Source organism: Henckelia pumila, chromosome 4 (assembly GCF_033568475.1).
Source record: "Henckelia pumila isolate YLH828 chromosome 4, ASM3356847v2, whole genome shotgun sequence".
NCBI lineage: Eukaryota > Viridiplantae > Streptophyta > Magnoliopsida > Lamiales > Gesneriaceae > Henckelia > Henckelia pumila.
In genome coordinates this window covers 130,335,597-130,343,711 of record NC_133123.1, presented here as the reverse complement: position 1 = coordinate 130,343,711, position 8,115 = coordinate 130,335,597, and the positions used below count along the sequence as shown (strand labels likewise).

The 8,115-nt window shown below is 31.0% G+C and overlaps 1 long non-coding RNA gene across 1 annotated transcript; it reads left to right on the top strand.

Moving 5' to 3' along the window:
• Positions 1-829: 829 nt before the first annotated feature.
• On the top strand, positions 830-5,130 carry LOC140867037 (uncharacterized). Its single transcript, XR_012145025.1, has 3 exons — positions 830-934; positions 1,361-1,418; positions 4,872-5,130. It is a non-coding gene; the product is annotated as an uncharacterized lncRNA (long non-coding RNA).
• The last annotated feature ends 2,985 nt before the right edge of the window (positions 5,131-8,115 follow it).

Below are 8,115 nucleotides of genomic sequence, written 5' to 3'. Positions count from 1 at the left end.
ATAATCCACGATTCAAAAAATTACGGAGAAAAAAAGGGAAAAGAAATACAGGCGTAGAAAAGAAAATTTGGTTGCCTTAGTCATTGAATAATTTTATTAACATATTAATTTTTTCAAAACAAGTTTCCCAATGTAAATTTTCACTTTTGTTTTGATTTATGAGTGGCTGATACAAAAGCACAAGTGTTTTCTTTTTCCCAACTTGAATACTTTGATCAATTATGTGAAATTGTGGTCCAATTTTGATATATGTATGTACCTTGTCAATTGTGATGCATTATATTATCTTCATCAATTTTTTGATATATGTATGTATTGTGTGCTGCCAAAAGAAAATTGAAGAATATGGGTTGGACCGGTTGAAGATGTGAGAATTAAAGAACCCAACGGGCTAGGCTAAGCAGATAAAATTCTTTTGTTTTAACATTAAATTGGACGGAAAGACAAATTTCATAAACATGATGAAAAATTGGAGGACTAAATAGGGTCAAAGAAAAAGCTGGTACCAAATCAGGAGTGCGGCCTAAAATAGGAACTAAATTAGAAATTATCCGGAGTCAAAAATAAAATAAAAAAAAAAAAACTCATACACTAGGTCACTTCCATGGGCTAAAAAAGATTTATCGTCTATTTTAACAGCTATTTAGACGGAATGACCACTTTCAAAAAGCGTTCAAAAATTGAAAGACCAAATTGAGTCAATTAAAAATGAAGGACGAAATCGAGAACGCGCCAAAAAATGAGGGACTAAATTAGGAATTATCCCAATTATAATGATAGATTTATAGTTTTGCTACATGAAATTTTTTTTTAAAAAAAGGATCATCATGCTAAATTACCCAATCCGTTATCTAGATGAAATTCGGATCCGAGGTCAAAGTAGCAATCTTCTTCAATTCTCAAATTCGTCCGGTTGCTCGACACAAATTAAATCGTAATTCTTCTTCGATTTTTCTTTAATTCTCGTGGAATCCCAATCCAATTTCGGCTCGACAAGGAATTCTTCTTCAATTCTTGTGGAATCCCATCCAATTTGGGAGAGAAAAAATTATTCTTCTTCAATTCTGATCGGTTGAACTGTTGCACATCTTTACCTAGAAGCTACAGTGTTCTTCAAATAAATTTTTGCATCTCTATGTCTGCATAGACAAGATATTGAGCTCGTTTGGAAACAATAGACAATTTAGGAAAAACATTTAAAAAAAAAAAGACTTTTGTTATTATTTTACTGTTTGGCTCTAAGTGCTTTAAAAATACTTAATTAGGTTATAATAAGGGCTTTTTAGAAGCCCAAAAATATGGTTTTTTTAAGTGCTTTTATAATTTTTATTTCTATTAACTTAAACATCCAATATTTCAGCCGGCACAAAAATTTTCTTCTACTAATCTGCCGATCAAAAGTGCCAAGGAAAAACAAGGTAAATTCTATACTTCAATTTTTTTATATTCATTCATTCGAATTGTTGTTTTCGTTTTGATGTTTCTTGGATTTTATGAGTTTTTTAAATCACTAGATTTTGTACGAACGTGGATTTGCATTGTTACTGCCCCTTGTTTTTGTGATTTGTTGTTTTGTTTTCATGTTGTTGTGTTGTGGCTAACTATTGTATGTAAAAGTATTGGTCAAATTTTAGATTTTGTAGACAAAACAATAAAAGTTGAGGGGAATGGATCAATACGAAGCAAGATATTTAGTTTTGATTAATATATTGGTAGCTCAAGTTAGTGATCGAGCCTGACGAGAAACTTTTCATAAAGATGTTATCATTTATGTGTTTAACTTTGTGGGATTTCTTCTGGAACTAATATTGATTTCACATACTGAATCTCAAGTATCTAGATATATGACTGAGACTATTGATCTTGGAGTTGCTGGTGATGGGAATAGAGTTGCTGGTGATGGGATTAATAAGACAGATTCGACCGATCAGAATACCGAAATTTTTTTAAAAATTTGTGCTGAGGAAATTGAAGCTGGCAATAAGCCTACCAAACATTTAAACAAAGAAGGTTATGCAAATTTAAGTTCAAAATTTCGTGAGAAAACGGAAATTTCTTTAAAACAAAAACAATTTAAAAATAAATGGGATGCAATGAGAAAATATTTTGCAGAGTGGGCACAACTTATTGGAAAAAATGAAACAGATCTTGGTTTGGATCATGATAAGATGACCGTGCAAGCTGATAATTATAATACCCAGAAAATTCATAAGTCTATTCATGGTTTATTTAATGAATTTTAATAGATTTAAGTTATTTATTTTATTATTCATGATTTCCAAAGGAATTTTAAATGAGCTTTAATCTATTCCATTTGATTGATTATGATTTAAATGCTTTTGTCATTTAAATATTTTTATTGTGTTAAATGATTTTTTAAGTTATTTCATTTTATTATTTATGATTTAATGATTTATATTCTTTAAATTCTTTAAGTCGTGATTAGATTAATGATTTTATGATTTATGTCTATCTTATTTTAATATTCTCGATTGAGTTAACGATTTTAGGTCGAGTTTGATTCTTGACTCACGGAACGAAGCTAACCAGTACACGAAATCTTAGAGAATATTATTACGAGTATTTTAAGTATAATATTGTCATAGTTTTATTCTAATCTTCAAGAGATGGAATATTTTATCGGTTCGTTTTGAGACGTATGACCTGACTGCGTTTTAAGTAGTAAATCTCTATCTTTCCCTACTTAACTACTCAATTCCTCACCTCATTATTATTTTGTCTCCCTTCCCCATTTCATTAAGGCATGTCTCTTTTTCCCTCATCCCTTCTCACGTCAACCCCTCCTATCTTGATTCCTTTCTTCATTATTCTTCTTGTTCTTCTTATTTTTATCGGTTCCACTAAGCCCAAGGTAGTTTAGCTTCCAAAAATATCGTTCGTGTCGAGGTTAACTCGTTGCCAAGACTCCGGATCAACTCCATCTTCGATTAAGACAAGTTTTTTTCAACAAATATTTTAAGGTTTTGAAACTCATTCAAGATTATAATTATTTTAATATGCATATGTATGTTGATGTGCATGTTTTAATGGTTTATGATTTTGAATAAACATAAAATTACGAGTATCAAGTTATGAATTGTTGAAATTATGAAACGTGATCGTTCTTGATAAGTTTTGATAGATGGGTTGAAAGTAATGAATCTTTTGAAGATTATGATGTTATTGGAAGTTTTAAAGGTGAGAAATTCACGTTTAATTGAAAGAAAATAAAGTTTTGAGATTTTGAAGAAGTTGAGTAATTTTGATGGTATTTTCGGTTTAAAGGTTTTGAAGCAAAATCATTTATGAATTTATTGTTTGGAAGTTAGTTAATCCATGTTTAATTGCAAGAAATGAGTTTTGATGATTTCTGAAGTTAGGTTTTGGGTAAAAGAAGTTTATGTTTGAAGTTTGAAGTGCTGAAGTTGTGTTCGGTGGCACCGGATTAGCGACACCCGTTATGATTTTTAGGATCACGATTGGTGTACTAATCCAATTGACATGAGGCCAATTTCATTTAAAATCTAGTTTAAATATTTTCAACTTTTATGTTTGGGGTGTTGTCCAAATCCGTCTTGAAGATTGGCCAAAAGCGCCCCGAAGTGTGTCAAGTGTTTTGTATTTCTAGCAGTGACACATTTTGGTAGAATGCATATAAATTTTTACTGAGAACTCCAATTAAGATGAATCTAACGGCACTGGAAAGACAAGACAAAGATCTACAACTTCTATGTTTATCACTTTTCCAAATTATGGGTGCAAGAAGTCGAAACATCAGCGCCAATGCGCTGCAACTGCAGTGATCCAGCGCTGGGTCTGTAGCAGGGTAGCGCCCCAGGGCCTGACCTTCGACTTTAGATTTTCAAAATGTTATTTTAGGAACCCTAAATTCATGGTTATGATCTTTTAAGGCTTCTAAAATATGTTTAAAAGTTTCTATATAAAAAATTTCAAGTTTTAAGGTCAAAAACGAAAGAACGACTCACGTTGATCGATTATGCTAAGTATGCATGTACATGTCTATGTTCATTCATGAAAGTTATGTTCAATATGCAAGTATGATTTTTAATCATCTATGACATACATGAAGTTATCGAGTAAGTTTTTAAGATCACGACATAAAATTTTATGAAAAAAATCATGATGTTATGATGAATGTTTTATGGCATACAAGTCATGAAGAGATGGAATGTTATGATGAAATGATAATGATATGATACGAAAGACGAATCATATGCTGACATTAAAATATTTTGATGTTTTAAGTGTCTTTGTGGTGGCAATACGGGAACGGTACTCCGATTTGGGGTCCAGAGGGGCCCTCCCAAATACGGCTCAATGTACGGGTTAGGTACTCCGAGATGAGCTCCGGAGGGGTCTCCGAAAATGAATGAACGAATGTTATGAGGCGTAATGTCATATGCATGTTGATCAACAGGAAAGAAAGATGAATGTGCCCATTATGATGGTTGTCACAATTTCACATAATTCGTCACCCAAACGTTAAGTTTTTATGATTATGTTCATGTTATGTGGTATTGTCAAGTTCATGATATTCATGAGGTTTTAAGTGTATATGTTAATGAGTAATGTTTTTGAGAGATGCATGAAGTTATTCCAAGATCTTAAAGGTATGTATGTAGGTGCCCATGATTAAGTTTCTTGCAATTTTTAAGAGTTTTGAAGATCATGTTTAAGAATTTAAGTTTAAAGTTCCACGATGTTTACGTTAAAGTTCTTCAAGTTCAAGGTATCATGTTATGTATGTTCAAGTTATTTTAAGTTTAAAGTATTTTGAATCTGTTACGTTATCAATATGCATGTTTTTAATCTTGTTGAGTCTTTAGACTCACTATACTTGAATGGTGCAGATGATTTAGCAGTTTTGATTTAAAAAGCTTTGGTAGCATGGCTGAAGAGTCCAAGAGGCGAAAACATTACATGACACGACAGTTCAGAAGCTCTGATGTTTTTAAAGAAAAATATTTTCATATGTTTATTTTGATTATGCCGTTAAATTATTCTACGCATAGTATTTAAAGATCCGGATTTTAGTATTTTCATTGTTATTGTTAGTATTTTAAAAGGATGAGTTTTGAGGATTTAAAATATTTAATCTTTTAATGTTTATTTGATTTTGATATTGTTATGTGGGTTCTTCGATTATTTTCAAATGTAATTTTTGTACATAGTTATTTATTTGAATTTACATCTCCCCATCCTCTTTAAATGTTAGTAGTAGACTTTTGACGTGTCGTATTTTAGACGGTCTTGAATGTAGGATCGCATTCATGTTTCAAATAATGAGTTGTTGATCGAACTAGCGTGATGCACTTCCTGCATCCTTTAAAGTTTTGAAAAATTTTCCTACCCATTTTCCGCAACTATTTTCATTAAATATAAAAAATACAGAACGTCACAATAATAGTTGGTGGGAGGACAAGATTAAGGTACAAAATTTTTATAATTTATTTTAAATAATTCATCAAAATTTTATTTATTTATTTATGTGTCACATTTCAGAAAAATCCAGAGTATGCAAAGTTTAGATTGAGGGGACTCAACAATTTAGATTTACTAGAATGTGTATTTAAAGGCTCTATATCAACTGGATATACTGCAATAGCACCATCAGCGGATCAACCAATCCATAATAATTTGAATGATGATACAAATGATTGAGATTTTGAGTTAGATGTCGAGTTTCATGATCACCAATCCATAATAATTTGAATGATGATACAAATGATTGAGATTTTGAGTTAGATGTCGAGTTTCAAGATGATCCTTATACTAATGCTGAAACCCAAGAAGTTATGGGGAACTCAACAATAGATGCGGGTACGACTAAACAACAAAGAAAAAGAAAGAGAAATGAAAGTGTAGATAAAAGAGTCCTATTGGCACTAGACTAGCTAATCAACTTGATCATGTGCTCCAAGAATTTGAGAATCAAATGTCTATCGATGAAACACCAAAAGATTATCCATGTTGCATTGAAAATTGTCTGTAGGTTCTCCGTAATTTGCCTGGTATTTTTGTTGGTAGTGAGCAATTCTTTATAGTAACAAGAGTTTTGAGTAAAAAGCAAAATAGGCAAACATTCATCGGACTAAAGGATCCAGAATTGCAGTTTGGTTGGGCAACAACTTTCAACAAAGATGATTTGAAGCGTTGTTGACATGAGTTCTGTTTTTAGGAAATTTATTTGGATTTTCACTTGTTTGGTTCTTTTTTTTTTGACAAGACTTGTTTGGTTCTTTATTGATGAATTACCTTTATTTCGTAATATTTTAAGTTTGTCCATGCAAGAATATAATACATTTTTTTACCTATTGTTTGTGTACTATCTTTATTTTTATTTATAAATTTTCACATGATGGCCGAGAGTTCAGATTCAAACGTATCAGATGACTCTGATGCATCAACTGATTCAGACATTTCCGTTGATTCTATGAGAAATACACATATATCAAAAAAAGATTGCTTTTGTTGTTATTGTATGGTGTTACGAATTATGCTTTGAAATATATTGTTAAAGAAGAATGTAGGACATCAAGGTTATCGGGGTCTCAATGGGTGGCGGAGATATTGAATGGCAATGAGATACGATGCTTTGAAATGTTTAGAATGAGGAAACACGTGTTTTATAAACTATGTGATGATCTAAACAAATAATTTAGCTTAGAACCAACAAGAGGAGTTAATATTTACGAACAAGTAGGATTATTTTTGTAAATGATGGGTCAACCTGCGTCAGTTAGGAATGTTCAAGAGCGTTTTCAACACTCGGGGTAAACTGTTTCAAGACAATTTCATAGTGTTTTGAAGTCTATACGGAAGCTGTCGAGAGATATCATCAAACCTATCGATGCTAAATTTACAGATGTTCCTAGATATATTAAGAATGATAAAAGATATTGGCCTTATTTTAAATATTGTATAGGGGCTATTGACGGCACACACATATGTGTTCGTGTTCCGCCTGGTAAGCAAATTGATTTCATCGGAAGAAAAAGATTTACTTCAACAAATGTAATGGTAGTATTCGACTTCGACATGTGTTTTACTTTTGTATGAGATGGATGGGAAGGTTCTGCTCATGGTTCTAAAATTTTTAAAGAGGCTTTGCGAAGACAGAAATTGCATTTTCACTCCCACCTGAAGGTTCAAATCTACTCTTTCTTTTTTTTAAGTGTTTAAATTTATATTCATACCTTAACTCCAATTTATTTAGGTAAGTATTATCTAGTTGATGTCGGCTATACTACTTTCGAAGGTTTTATGGGACCGTATAGAGATACTAGATATCATTTACCTCAATTTTGATTGGCTCCACAGTTCAAATCAAGAAATGAACTATTTAATTATTACCATTCAAGTCTAAGGACGGTTATTGAAAGAACGTTTGGAGTGTGCAAAGCACGATGGAAGGTATTACAAAATATGTCCACATTTTCTTTGGGTACTCAATTCAAAATTATAGTGGCATGTTTTGCTTTGCACAATTTTATTAGGCGATACGATGCAATTGAAAATATCCTTAAACAACTCAGAAAACATTGATGATTTATAAGAAATTGAGCAAGATGGTGAAAATGATTATGTTGATGATGGAGGTACAAGATGTGAGGAGCCAACGCAGGAAAATATTAGACACATGAAAAAATTTAGAGATGACATAAGAAATTCATTGCCTATAGATCGTTGAAAATGATGTGTTTTATATAAATAATTTATAATCAATGAAATATTGACATATATCATTGTTATTATGTTTTTCAAGATTTTCAATCTTTATGAATAATTTTTATGATTTGTCGATTTATTGTGTTATTTTTAATTTTCTCATATTATTAGATTGTTTATAAATTTAATATAAATATATATTAGTAAAAAAGCTCTACAAATAGCATTCATCCAAACACATTCATCAAATTAAATAAGTGTTTTTCATTTGTTTATTCAAACACAAAAATACTACAACTTTTATTTAAAAAAACACTTTTAAAATCCAACTTAAAAAAACACTTTTTTAAATAAAAATCTACTATTAAAAAACGAATATATAATATTGTGCCATTGTGTTTTTCAATTCTCCTTTCATCATCATAT